Here is a 15029-nt window from a genome sequence, read left to right as displayed (position 1 = left end):
TAGTAGGTGCCATTTATGAAACAATGACTATATGCCAGGCATATGTGATCATCACAGGGGGACGTTATTGAGGAAACCAAGGTTCAAAGAGGCTTGGTAACTTGTCTGAAGTGATGAAACCAAGAAAAGTGGCCATTCTGGAACTCAAACCTGCTCCCTCCCTTTGGCTCCAAAGCTCTTTGTTCCCAGACTGGTCAGGGTGAGCCTCCTCATTTTACTGAAGATGTTCAAGGCTTCTCAACAGCTCCCATTTTCCACTGCAGCTGGTGTTAATCTTACATGGCCTTGGCCACCAAATAAACTTATTTTACTCTGAGAAGTCATTTGCTACTGTTTCTATTGTGTAAAATTTTCTCATAGGAAACATTGAAAAGATACCTCATAGGAGTGTGTGAAAAGTAAGTGACAGATGCTGTAAGTCCATAGGAAATGGCATGAGCACAGCTGTCTTAGGCTGTTCAGGCTACCACAGCCGAATTCCATAGACTGGGTTGCTTATGAACAATAGAAATTTATTTATCCGGCTGGGCGTGGTGGCTCACTCCTGTAATCCCAGCACTTTGGGAGGCCAAGGCGGGCAGATCACGAGGTCAGGAGTTCAAGACCAGCCTGGCCAACATGGTGAAACCCTGTCTCTACTAAAAATACAAAAAATTAGCCGGGCATGGTGGCACACACATATGATCCCAGCTACTCGTGAGGCTGAAGCAGGAGAATCGCTTGAACCTGGGAGGCAGAGGTTGCAGCGATCCAAGATCACACCATTGCACTCCAGCCTGGGTGACAGGGCAAGACTCTATCTGAAAAAAAAAAAAAGAAAGAAAGAAATCTATCTTGCCACAGTTTTGGAGGCTGCAAAGTCCAAGATCAAGATGCTAGCAGATTCTATGTCTGGTGAGGGCCAGCTTTTCTATTTGAAGATGAGGCCTTCTTGCTGTGTCTGCACGTGGTGGAAAGGGCCAGCTAGCTTGCTGGGGCTTCTTCTATAAGGGAACTAATCCCATTGATGAGGGCTCCATCCTTATGACCTAATCACTTCCCAAGGCCCCACCTGACACCATCACCTTGGGGATTCAGATTTCAACATATGGATTTTGAAGGGACACTAACATTCAGTTCATTGCAATAGCCTTAGGTGCAGTCTTGGCACCCAAGACTTGGCTGCTGGCAAAGAGGCTCCAGCCAGCTCTGGTCCCAGCTCAGGATACTATGCCAGGAGGATTTTTTTTCTTTTTTTCTTTTTGGAGATACGGTCTCACTCTGCCACCAAGGCTGGAGTGCAGTGGCACGATCATGGCTCACTGCAGCCTCGGCCTCCTGGGCTTTAATGATCCTCCCACCTCAGCCCCCTGAGTGTGTGGGATCCCAGGTGCATGTCACCAAGCCCGGCTAATTTTTTTTTTTTTTTTTTTTGAGAAAGAGTCTCACTCTGTTGCCCAGGCTGGAGTGCAGTGGCGCAATCTTGGCTCACTGCAACCTCCACCTCCCAGGTTCAAGTGATTCTCCTGCCTCAGCCTCCTGAGTAGCTGGGACTACAGGCATGCGCCACCATGTGCACCTAATTTTTGTATTTTTAGTAGAGATGGGGTTTCACAATGTTGGCCAGGTTGGTCTCGAACTCCTGACCTCAAGTGATCCTCCTGCCTTGGCCTCCCAGTGTGCTGGGATTACATGTGTGAGCCACCACACCCAGCCCTGGGATGGTTTTTGACAGCAGAAACCCACCAGCAAAGAAGAAAAAACTCTGCCTCCTCAGAGGCTGCAGGGAAGCCATGGCTGAGGTAATTGTGTGATTAAGTTTTGAGCCCATTTCCAGCTGACCCACTGGGGTGGAGATGGGTATAGAATGAAGATGCCTGTAAGGCCTGCCTGAGGGGGTACCTGGGAAGGCCAGGTCCTGGGAAGGCCTGAGACCTGGGAAGGCCAACAACCAGGAACACCCTGGGTGGCTCTCATGACAGAGACAGCCTTCAGAGCAATCAATCATTCTCCATTTGAGGTTCAGACCAACCTGGCTCCCACTGGAGAGGCCCTACTCTCTACACCATGTAACTCTGGGCTAATGGCTTAACCTCTCTGAGACTCAATTCTTCATCTCCAAAGCAGGGTGACTGCAGCTGCCTTGCAGAGTGGCTGTGAGGCTTAGCTATAACTCATGATAGCTGTAAAGCTCTGGCAAAGTGCCAGACATATAGTAGGCACTCAGTAGATGACAGCTTTGATTAGGATGATTAATTATCACTAATGTGAAGAGCATCTGACAGCCCTCCCTGTAGGCACATTGTTCCCTGCAAGCCAGCACTTCCTGTTCCCCTGCTCATGGGGTGGCCAGGACCTGAGGAACCAGATCCTCTAAGGACAAACTGGAACATCTAGTCTTCCTCTTGACCCTCCCTGACCTTGTCCCTTGCCAGTGGGGAGCCCCCTTCACCAGGCCCTTCCCAGCCTCCAACACCTGCTCAGCGCAGCCCTGACCCACAGGAGCTGCCTTGAGGCTGGGGGGCATGACCCACCAGGTGGAGGCATGAAACTGGGGGCTGTCATGGGCCCCCCCCAGGTGCAAGCCTGGAAGGCCCTGGACCTCTGGGAGTCCTCTCAAGTCATGGAAGGTGAGAGAAGCTTCTGCTCCTGTGGTCAGCAGTGGGCCAGGTGGCAGATCACTGATGGTAACGGGGACGTGACTCAGTAGGGAAGCCCGATCTGGTTAAAGAGAGAGGTGAACACCCCCTCCTGGGGCCTTGCCTGGAGTCCTCTGTGAGGGGGTCAGCAAATCAGGCAGAACCTTGGGCCCTCAGCCCTCCCTATCCTGCCTCTGTAATGCAGAAAGTGGGCTTTCTTATAAACGCTTTCCTTTTCTTCTGCCACTGGTGGGAAAGGCAGGGAAGGAGAGAGCCTCGCTCTAGTGGCAGCACTAGCTGGGAGAGAATGAGGGAGGGAGGAAGGCTGCATCCCCGCAAACGCCCCTCCTTGTGCTTTGCTATTCAGCAGAAGGGGAAAGCTCGACACCATTAGAATAGTGCAATCCTGGCTGGGCCTGGTGACTCATGCCTGTAATCCCTGCACTTTGGGAGGCCAAGGCAGGTGGATCACCTGAGGTCAGGAGTTTGAGACCAGCCTGGCCAACACAGTGAAACCCCGTCTCTACCAAAAATACAAAAATTAGCCTGGCGTGGTGGCACACACCTGTAGTCCCAGCTACTTGGGAGGCTGAGGCAGGAGAATGGTTTGAACCGAGGAGGCGGAAATTACAGAGAGCTGAGATCATGCCACTGCACTCCAGCTTGGGTGAGCGAGTGAGACTCCTTTTCAAAAAATAAAAATAAAAATAAAAATAAAAATAAAAATAAATAAATAAAAGAATAGTGCAATCCTACCAATAAACACACAACCACGCCAATGTGTTCTCCCCACCAAGATTCTTGGTTATAAGCCAAAGAAACTAATGCTGGATACTTTGGACAGAAAGGAGATTTGTGGGCCAGGCATGGTGGCTCACGCCTGTAATCCCAGGACTTAGGGAGGCCGAGGAGGGTGGATCACTTAAGGTGAGGAGTTCGAGACCATCCTGGCCAACATGACAAAACCCCGTCTCTACTAAAAATACAAAAAACTATCCAGTGTGGTGGCAGGCACTTGTAACCCCAGTTACTCAGGAGGGAGGCTGAGGCAGGAGAATCACCTGAACCCAGGAAGTGGAGGTTGCAGTGAGCCGAGATTGTGTGTGAGATTCCGTCTCAACAACAACAACAACGATAACAAAAAGAGATTTGTGAAGAGGATTTGGGGGAGCCTTAAGATTCTCCAGGTGACCTGGAGAGCAAGAGAGATCCGCTGAGCTCACTCCTGCAGCCGACCTCCCGCAACCCCTCATGCTGTGCCCAGAATGCATACAGGTTTTCCCATTGTTAGCCTCTGATTCAAGGTCTAGGCAGCCTCCGTCAGATGCCACACAAGGGAGGCTGGGAAAGTGAGTGTCTTGCATTTGTGCTTCAAGTCAGTGCATCCCCTAAACATAGGAAATGGGTTCAGGTGACAAATGTCCCAAGATGTCAACAGTGGTTATTGCTGGGTGGCTGTCTTCTATGGTGTTTTTAAAAAGTATTATTTAGAAGTTCAAATATACACAAATGTAGACACAATATTAAAATAGACGCCATCTCCAGCTTCGTTATCAGCTCACGGGCAATTGTGATATTGTGAAATATATATTTGGGCCTTCTCTCACCAGGCATCCTCGTGGAAGTGACATCGTGTTGGCCTGCATGGCCATCCCTGACACACCACCATGATGCTCAGGGAAGACAGGGTGACCTGGAAGTCCAACTACTTCCTTAAGATCATCCAGCTTTTGGATAATTATCCGAAATGTTTCATCATGGGAGCAGACACTGTGGGCTGCACGCATACACAGTAGATCCACTCGTCCCTCCAAGGGAAGGCCATGGTGCCAACTGGCAGGAACACCATGATGCGCAAGGCCACCCAAGGACAACTGGAAAACAGCCGAGCTCTGGAGAAACTGTTGCCTCCTTTCCAGGGGAATGTGGGCTTTGTGTTCACCAAGGACGACTTCACTGAGGTCAGGGATCTGCTGCTGGCCAATAAGGTACCAGCTGCCGCCTGTGCTGGTGCCACTGGCCCGTGTGAAGTCACTGTACCAGCCCAGAACACTGGTCTGGGGCCCGAGAAGATTTCTTTTTTCCAGGCTTTAGGCACTACCACTAAAATCTCCAGGGGCACCACTGAAATCCTGAGTGATGTGCAGCTGATCAAGACTGGAGACAGAGTGGGAGCCAGCGAAGCCACGCTGCTGAACACGCCAAACATCTCTCCCTTCTCCTTTGGGCTGGTCATCCAGCAGCTATTCAACAACGGTAGCGTCTAACAACCCTGAAGTGCTTGACATCACAGAAGAAACTCTGTATTCTGGCTTCCTGGAGGGTGCCCCCAATGTTGCCAGTGTGTCTGCAGACTGGCTACCCACCTGTTGCATCAGTACCCCATTCTATCATCAGTAGGTACAAAGGAGGCCTGGCTCTCTCTGTGGAGACTGATTACACCTTCCCACCTGCTGAGAAGATCAAGACCTTCTTGGCTGATCCATCTGCCTTTGTGGCTGCTGCCCCTGTGGCCGCTAAAGCCACGGCTGCTCCTGCTGCTGTGGCAGCCCCAACTAAGTTTGAAAACGAGGAGTAGGACGAGTTGGATAAGGATATGGGATTTGGTCTCTTTGACTAACCACCAAAAAGCAACCAACTCAGCCAGCTTTATTTGCAAAATAAGGAAATAAAGGCTTACTTCTTTTTTTTTTTTTTTTGAGACGGAATCTTGCTCTATCGCCCAGGCTGGAATGCAGTGGCACGATCTCGGCTCACTGCAAGCCCTGCCTACCGGATTCACGCCATTCTCCTGCCTCAGCCTCCTGAGTGGCTGGGACTACAGGTGCCCGCCACCACGCCCAGCTAATTGTTATGTATTTTTTTAGTAGAGACGGGGTTTCACGATGTTAGCCAGGATGGTCTCGATCTCCTAACCTCGTGATCCGCCCGCCTCGGCCTCCCAAAGTGCTGGGATTACAGGCGTGAGCCACCGCGCCCGGCCTGGCTTACATTTAAAAAAAAAAAAAAAAGTATGTGTATATTTGGTCTTCATCCGGTTTCCTGGCATACAACTCCTAAAATCCTAGAATCTCTAAAGTGACATGCCATTTTCTGTATACAAATGAGTTGACTGTTGGCTGGCCACACCTAGCAGCTTGCTGGTCACTGCAAAGACCAGGGAAGGATCAGAGGGTTGGGACTTTCAGTCCCACCCCTGCCTAACTAACCTCCAGGGAAGGGACAGGGGCTGAAGGTCAAGTTGATCACCAATGGCCATGGTTTAATCAATCATGCCTACGTAATGACGCTTCCATACAAGCCAAAAAGATGGGGCTCAGGGAGCCTCCAAGCAGCTGAACACATGGAGGTTTCTGGAGGGTGATGTGCCTGGGGAGGGCATGGAATCTCCGCGCCCCATTCCACACGCCTGGCCCTGCGCATCTCTTTATCTGTATCCTTTGTAATATCCTTTATCATAAACCGATAATATAAGTAAAGTGTTTATCCGAGTTCTGTGAGCCACTCTAGCAAATTAATTGAACTCAAGGGGAGGGTCTTGGGAACCCAGCTTTAAAGCTGTCAGTCAGAAGCACAAGCAAGACAACCTGGGGCTCGCGATTGGCGTCTGAAGTCTTGTGGGACTAAGCCTCCAATCCGTGGGATCTGAGGCTGTTTCCCAGGTAGACAGTGTCAGAATTGAGCTGAATTCTGCGGCTTGATTGGTGTATGGGGAGATATCCCCACACATCTGGTCACTGAAGTATCTGTGTTGTTTAGTAGGAAAATAGGGGGAGTACTTTGGTTTTTTTCCTGTATCCTTAGAGCAATTTTATTTCATTTATACTTTTATCCATCTCCCTCTCCCCATTTCAAAGTAATACAGGAGTTAAGAAGAAATTACTTAGGCAGATAGTGAGAGTAGGGAAGTCCTCCGTAAATTTTCCTTTTAATGAAAAGCAGCCCCAACTTATTTTCCTTTCTAACAAAGAGCAGCCTATAAAATCTAGCTGCAGGGACATAGATGCCAGCAATTGCGCCAATCATGTTCAAGATGGCGGCTCCATCTTCTCTTCTCTTTATCCGCCAGGTGTACAGTAACGAGCAGACAACATGGCGCTGGTCAATGGGAGAGTTCATTTACATAATAAGATTAGCGCAGGGCGTCCAGCATTCCCGGTGCTATGTAAATGTCATACTTGATTGAACCAATCTGTGAGCCCTATGTAAATCAGACACCGTCTCCTCAAACCTGCCTTTAAAATGTGGCACATCTGCTGCCCACTGGTCTTTTCCACTGGGAGACCTTTCTCTCTTGTAGAGTACTGTTTCTCTTTCTCTTCTCTTCTGCTTATTAAACCTCCACTCCTAAACTCCTCGTGTGTGTCCGTGTCCTAAATTTTCCTGGCACAAGACAAACAACCCCAGGGTATGTACCCCAGACAACACAGCTGCTTCAAAAGTAAGCAGCAGTCATCATATCATGTAAAGTCATCCCTATTTTAGTACTTATCCCTAAAACAGAAGGACTATTCTTTAAAAATATAACCTTTACCCCTTTCCTCACTTTCCCTCCCCCCATCTTCTTTAAAAAACAAAAATAAAACTATAACTTAATACTACAATCACACTTTAAAAAACTAACAATAGGCCAGGCACCTTGGCTCCTGCCTGTAATCTCAGAACTTTGGGAGGCCAAGGTGGGAGGATTGCTTGAGCCCAGGAGTTTGAGACCAGCTTGGATAACATAGTGAGACCTCATCTCTACGAAAACTAAACAAAATTAGCTGAGTGTCGTTCGTTGCACATGGCTTTAGTCCCAGAGGCTGAGGTGGGAGCATCCCTTGAGACCAGGAGGTCAAGGCTGCGGTGAGCTGAGATCACGCCACTGCACTCCAGCCTGGGCGACAGAGCCAGACCCTCAAAGCAAAACAAAGCAGGGAGATTTACTCTCTTTTTAATGTTTTCCTCTATTACTTTATCGAAAAAAAATAAGGCTATTAACATTTAAAATTTGTTCTCAAAAACAGTAGTCCACAGGTGAGCATGACCCAAATACCCAGAGGAAAAAGGCCAGTCGGACACACAGCCTAACCCACTGGGGATGGGTAAGCCCCTGCAGCAAGGGGTGAGGATGGCCTCAGAGCCAGGACAGTGACGGGGTGGGTGAGGCTTGGGCCTCCTAGCCAGCTCCCCTCTGAGGAGCTTTGCCTGTCTGTCTTCTCTGCAGGAGCCTTCCTCCGTGTGTCTTGCCAATGGCAAGAGGCGAGGGAGCTCAGCGGGGAGCCAGGCTGCCCAGGAGTGACAGGCCCGGAACCAGAGACAGGCCCTCAGCCAATCTCCGCCTCCCTCCCTCCCTTCCTCCCTCCCTCTCTTCCTCTTTGTCTCTCTCTCACGCGCACATACTCCCAGGGAGAGGACTCTGGTCTAATTATATCCTGGGAAGTGGGGCAGGTTTCACGGCACGTTTAACTCCTGAGAGCCTTGTGCTAAAACCCTGGATGGGTCTAGACAGCTCAAGGCAATGACCTGAAAGGGGGCCATTCTTGGAAGCTGGAGAGACAGCCCAGGGGGTGCCCACCTCACACGAGAGCTTGGTCGGTTGCCGGCAATGGTCAGGAGGTGATGAGGCTGCAGGGTGAGGGAGGCCCTGCAGGCAGCAGCTCACACAGAGGCAGGGCCTGTGGCATCACAGAACCCCAGACTCCGCACACTGGCCAGGCCTTTGTCCACACAGCAGGCAGCAAGGAAGAGCTCTGTGCCTCTGTGGGACTGGCATCAATGCCTGTCTCCTTTTTCCTGAGGTTCCACAGTGCAAGCCACCTGTGCCCACCTGGCTCATGGGATTGCAGTGACGAAGGTGGAGAAAGCGGGGCCTTTGGATGGTCCCTCCATGACCTCTAACAGGGCTGGGGCCTCACAAAGGGACGAAGTGAACAAAAGTCAGGAGGGCCTTTGCAGAGCATCCGTTCCACTGTGAGGAACGGCCAGCGGCCACCTGACCCAGCCCAGGCCTTCTGTAGATGGCAGCAACCCCAGGGGGGTCAGTGACTGCCCCAAACCAAAGCAGTTGCCTGGAGCACTGACACAGATCCAGAGAGCCAACCCCCACCCCCGAACTCTCACTAAGGTTAGGACAGGCTTTCCACCGGGAGAAGGCTGCAAGGTGACCCACCTGGAGCCCCTCAAGAACACAGGGCTTCTCCAGTCACAGGGCAGGGGGCAGGGCCGCCCCTGCCCCCATAACAGAAGGTTATGGACGCTGGACTTGACCACTGGGTGACGGGAGCCACATGAACTTCTTCTGCAGGATCAAAGTCCAACAGTGATCCTTAAGAGAACTTAGGATGTAGAGAGCTGGGAGGAAGCCCAGGCTGGAAGCAGCTGCAGCTGCCCAGAAGTGAAAAAATGCAGATCTGGAGAGAGGTCAGGGGAATGAATCAGGTTCAAGATGCACTGTGAGGAGCAAACTGCAGAGATTCGGGCTGACTCCACGGCTGTCAGTTGAGCGGCTGACTCAGGCCCATGCTTGTATCTGGGAGCAGGAAACTGACTCTGGCTAGTTTAAGCAGAGGGGAATTTAATGGAAGTCCACAGTGGGGAGAGCTCACAGAATGGACAATAGACAGGGGGAAACCAGGCTTGGGAAAGTCAGGAAGTGAGGGCTCTGGGGGCGGAAGCCTGTCAGCCAGTCTCGGCCAGGACCCCGGGGCCGCAGCCACTCCTGCCGCACCTGCTTTTATAAAGGACCTCTTACCACCAGTGTCCTCCTCTCACTCACTCAGGAGCCAAAGCCCTAGGCAAGAACGACCAATTGACCAGGGGACGCCACATTCCTGTCCCAGGTTGCAGCTGGCCAGGAAGGATGTGGCCCTTTGACTCTCCTTGAGGGAAGCGGGCATAAGGTGATCTCCTCCAAGGAGATCAGGGTGCTCTTAGGATGGGGCGCTGGACGCCCCCAAAATACAGCCAGCCTCCACCTGGCCTTGTCGCCATTCCACTGGTTCCCCAACTTGCTGAGCCCTTTCCCCACCCTGTTCCTCTCCTGAAACTGCTCCCCAGGGCTTCTCCGCCATTTGTGCTGCATCCAGTGCTGCTGCAGATGGCAGCTGGGTGTGTTGGCCTCCAAGCTTCCAGGGCTCTTGAGGAAGGTCCTGGCTCTGTAGGCCCCTCCCTCCCTCCCTCAGTTTACCCTTCATACTGCCCCAGAACAAGCTTCTCATCTCCCTCAGCGTGAAGCCTGATGTCCTTCCAGGGTGCCCGGGCCTTTCATGCACCTGCCATGCCTGCTTGCCACAGTCTTTCCCACGGCAGGCACAAACTTACTTTTGGGGTGCTTCTGCCTGAAAGGCCTCTGAACCCCATCCACCAGCCATCTTGTCCCGCTGGGGCTGGCCAACCCCTCCTCAGCCTGCAGGTCCCCTCTCTCCCTACTCAGGTTTCTAAGTGCTCCTTCTTCTTGATCCCCTCACGTTTGTACATATCTCAACCAATGCATTTATTCCCCCCAGAAATATCACGCTTTGTGACATTTGCTTGCAATCCTTTTTCCCTTTTAATGACCACTCCTGGTTCCATTCCTTTCCCCTCCCATTTTTGCAGGTAGCACTTTTCCTGAATTTGGTGTGTTGCTTTCCAATCCATTCCAGCATCTTTTACACACCTATGCCTCCACAGCCAGTTCCTGGTGCAGCCTTTGGCAGTGTTGGTTTTCGTCCCATTGACAAGAGTGTCATCGGGCTCCAGGCGCCATTCCAGGCCTTCGCTTTTCCTGCTCAGCACCCTCCGGGCGATCCGCAGGCTGGGCAGTGGGCACTCTTCCGTCAGCCGTGTGGCATCTCTCCTCAAAGGGCAGAACCTGTGTCTTTTCTGCTCTGTGTTCCCAATTAGGTGCTCGAGAAATATTTTTGAATGAATATTTGCATGACTCAAGACTCATTTTCAGTATTTCTGTTGGAAATGTCACATCCATGCCCAGTTACACATCTTCCTTCCCACCTTCCGTCTCCCTCATGGCCTGCCTTTTTTTGAGTTCTAGGTTTTATATTTATTTTTGTTTTATTTTTTGAGATAGGGTCTCACTCTGTCACCCAGGCTGGAGTGCAGTGGTGCAATCTCAGCTCACTGCAGCCTCAACCTCCTGGGCTCAAGCCATCCTCCCACCTCAGCCTCTCGAGTAGCTGGGACTACAGGCATGCACCACCACATCTGGCTAATTTTTTTTTTTTTTTTTTTTGAGATGGAGTCTCACTCTGTAGCTAGGCTGGAGTGCAGTGGCGCAATCTCGGCTCACTGCAACCTCCACCTCCCAGGCTCAAGCAATTCTCCTGCCTCAGCCTCTCCAGTAGCTGGGACTATAGGCATGCGCCACCACGCCCAGCTAATTTTTGTATTTTTAGTAGAGACAAGGTTTCACCACGTTGGCCAGGATGGTCTCGATCCCCTGACTTTTTGATCCGCCTGCCTCAGCCCAAAGTGCTGGGATTACAGGTGTGAGCCACTGTGCCCGGCCATATCTGGCTAATTTTTAAAATTTTTTGTAGAGATGAATGTCTCACTATGTTACCCAGGCTGGTCTTGAACTCCTGGACTCAAGCAGTCCTCTCACCTTGGTCTCCCAAATTGCTGGGATTACAGATGTGAGCCACTGCACCCAGCCTGCCTTCTAGGTTATAAATCTACCCTCTCCTTCACCCTTCCCTGCAGCTCTCTGCTCCTCATCCAACATCTTCAGTCATGCTGATCTTTTGGAGAAGATTTGAACATAAATTTGAAAAATATAAAATGAAGCCAGGTGCGGTGGCTCACGCCTGTAATCCCAGCATTTTGGGAGGCCGAGGCAGGTGGATTACCTGAGGTCAGGAGTTTGAGACCAGCCTGACCAGCATGGAGAAACCCTGTCTCTACTAAAAATACAAAATTAGCCTGGCACAGTGGTGCATGCCTGTAATGCCAGCTACTTGGGAGGCTGAGGCAGGAGAATCACTTGAACCCGGGAGGTGGAGGTCGCAGTGAGCTGAGATCGTGCCATTGCACTCCAGCCTGGGCAACAAGAGCGAAACTCCGCCTCAAAATATATATAATGAAATGACCATAAATGACCCACCTCTGCCAGTAGGAATAAATCAAATGGCCAAGTCCCAGGTAATGAAGTGATTACTAGGTATCACTGCATACATTTTTATATGTAACATTATAAGTAGTTTCCATATTATAAAAGTTATTTAAGCATATTATAAGTTATTTAAGCATAAGTCTTAATGGCTGCATAACAGCCAAGTGAATTTAGTAATTTATCTGATCACTTCTCTATTAGATATTTTGTTTATTTCCACTTCCATTTTTTTGGTATTAGAGATAATGTTGATTATAGAGCATCTTATGTATTTAAGGTTATAGCTTGTTTTCTTTGAGATGGAATCTTGCTCTGTCACCTTAGCTGGAGTGCAGTGGCGTCATCTCAGCTCACTGCAACCTCCTCCTCCCGGGTTCAAGCGATTCTCCTGCTTCAGCCTCCCTAGTAGCTGGGATTACAGGCGCCTACCACCACACCTGGCTAATTTTTGTATTTTTAGTAGAAACGGGGTTTCACCAGATTGGCCAGGCTGGTCTCCAACTCCTGACCTCAGGTAATCCACCCGCCTCAGCCTCCTAAAGTGCTGGGATTACAGGCATGAACCACCATGCCCAGCCACAAGCTATAGCTTTAGAATGCAGTTTTATAAGAGCACTTACTGGGCCAAAGGGCATGAGGTTGCTAAGGTTCCTTTCACACATTGAGAAATCGGTTCACTTTACACAAGCAAGCGAGTCTCCCTTCTCCCAGCAGTGGCTTAGTGAGGACACGTCTTCTACAACAGCACTTTCTGTAACTCTGGATGCTATACGTTGTTAAAGTCAGCTAATCTGATAGATAGAAAATATATCTTATTTTAAGTGTGTATTTCTTTGATTATATATTTTCATTTATTTTTTGTTGTTGTTGTTGTCGTTTTTGAGACACAGTCTCACTCTGTTGCCCAGGCTGGAGTGCAGTGTCACAATCTCGGCTCACTGCAAGCTCTGCCTCCTGGGTTCAAGTGATTCTCCTGCCTCAGCCTCCTGAGTAGCTGGGATTACAGGCGCCCGCCACCACACCCAGCTAATTTTTGTATTTTTAGTAGAGATGGAGTTTCACCAGGTTGGCCAGGCTGGTCTCGAATTCCTGGCTTCATGTGATCCACCTGCCTCCGCCTCCCAAAGTGCTGAGATTACAGGTGTGAGCCACTGCGCCCAACCTGATTATATTTTTTCAATGGTTTCATAATCAATTGTGGTTTTTTTATGTGTGATTTCTCTACTCATTCTTTACATATCTTGGAGTAATATTATTTTTCTTTAGAATTTAATCATGTAGTAAGAATTTCAACTCTTTGTCATCTTCTCTATCAATATCTTTTACCAGATTTTCTTTCCTTTTCTTTCTTTTGTTTTCCCCCAAGACAGAGTCTTGTTCTTGTTGCCAAGGCTGGAGTGCAGGGGTGAAGTCACGGCTCACTGTAGCCTCGACCTCCCAGGTTCAAGTGATCCTTCCACCGCAGTCTCCTGAGTAGTTGGGGCTACAGGCATGTGCCACCATGCCCGGCTAATTTTTTAAATTTTTCATAGAGATGGGATCTCACCATGTTGCCTAGGCTGGTCTTGAATTCCCAGGTCCAAGCGATTCTCCCACCTCAGCCTCTCAAAGTGCTGGAATTACAGGTAATGAGCTACTGTGCTTGGCCCAGAGTCTTTTAATTTTTTTTTTTTTTTTTGAGATGGAGTCTCACTCTATTGCCCAGGCTGCAGTGCAGTGGCATGATCTTGGCTCACCACAACCTACACCTCCCGGGTTCAAGAGATTCTCCTGCCTCTGCCTCAGCCTCCTGAGTAGCTGGAATTACAGGTGCCTGCCACCATGCCCAGCTAATTTTTTGTATTTTTAGTAGGGACGGGTTTCACCATGTTGGCCAGGCTGGTCTCAAACTCCTGACCTCAAGTGATCCTCCCACCTCTGCCTCCAAAGTGCTGGGATTATAGGCATCAGCCACTGCGCCCAGCTGAGTCTTTTAATTTTTAACAACTTTATGCTGGGCTTGGCGGCTCGGTAATCCCAGCACTTTGGGAGGCTGAGATGGGAGGATCACTTGAGCCCAGAAGTTCCAGGCTACAGTGAGCTATGATCATGCCACTGCACTCCAGCCTGGACAACAGAGCGAAAGCCTGTCTCTAAATAAATAAATAAATAAATAAATAAATAAATAAAATCTTTATAATCACAATATCTGACTTACTTGAAACATTTAGTCATGATAGTACATCTCAGACATCTTATGCTGTTTTCCAAGCAGAGGATATTTTGTTCCATATAGTATACCCTACTCCTGTGTTATTCCTGAGAGATTTTATTGTTTACACTTTAATGCAATGCAGAGGCCAGAGGCCTCTGCTTACAGGTCAGTTTCCCTCACTGCCATAGGGGAGGTTCAAGTGATTCTCCTGCCTCAGCCTCCCCAGTAGCTGAGATTACAGGCATGTGCTACCATGCCCAGCTAATTTTTGCATTTTTAGTAGCGATGGGGTTTCACCATGTTGGCCAGACTTGTCTCGAATTCCTGACCTCACATGATCCGCGTGCCTTGGCCTCTCAAAGTGCTGGGATTACAGGTGTGAGCCACCTCACCTGCCCTGGAAAGTACTTAAAAAAACAAAACAAAACTTGGCCAGGCGCAGTGGCTCACACCTGTAATCCCAGCACTTTGGGAGGCCGAGGTGGGCAGATCACGAGGTCAAGAGTTCGAGACCAGCCTGGCCAACATGGTGAAACTCCAGCTCCACTAAAAATACAAAAATTAGCTGGGCGTGGTGGCGTGCATCTGTAGTCCCAGCTACTTGGGAGGCTGAGGCAGGAGAATTGCTTGAACCCGGGAGGCAGAGGTTGCAGTGAGCCAAGATTATGCCACTGCACTCCAGCCTGGCGAGAGAGCAAGACTCCGCATCAAAAACAAACAAACAAAAAAACCTTTAGGTAATTTGGCAAAACAAGCTACTATAAAGACGTTCCATCCTTTCAATTTCTTGACTATAGTTAGTGTTCATATACATTTTATATACATTTATAAGCTCAAATGAATATTAATATTAATATTAAATTAATAATGAATATTAACTTAAAAACTAGGATGCCATTGAGCATGCTGTGTGCAAAAGTTTGGCTGGGATGTTATGACATATTTGGAGGCAAATTTTCTGTTAGCACTATTGCTTCTGGTTCATCAGATGAACTAATAGTTATTTCCTGGTGTTTCAGGTAGCCCTGGCTACCTGGCCCCACCTAGTCTGCCATCCTCTCGCAGAAGCACGTCATGTAATTCAGCCATTCCAGACCCAGTCACTTCTGAAAAAGTGGGAGCA

At 49.4% G+C, this 15029-nt stretch overlaps 1 pseudogene; it reads left to right on the top strand.

Moving 5' to 3' along the window:
- Positions 1-3715: 3715 nt before the first annotated feature.
- On the top strand, positions 3716-5238 carry LOC100598673 (annotated as a pseudogene).
- The last annotated feature ends 9791 nt before the right edge of the window (positions 5239-15029 follow it).

Source organism: Nomascus leucogenys, chromosome 1a (assembly GCF_006542625.1).
Source record: "Nomascus leucogenys isolate Asia chromosome 1a, Asia_NLE_v1, whole genome shotgun sequence".
Lineage (NCBI taxonomy): Eukaryota > Metazoa > Chordata > Mammalia > Primates > Hylobatidae > Nomascus > Nomascus leucogenys.
This window is presented reverse-complemented; position numbering and strand designations above follow the sequence as displayed.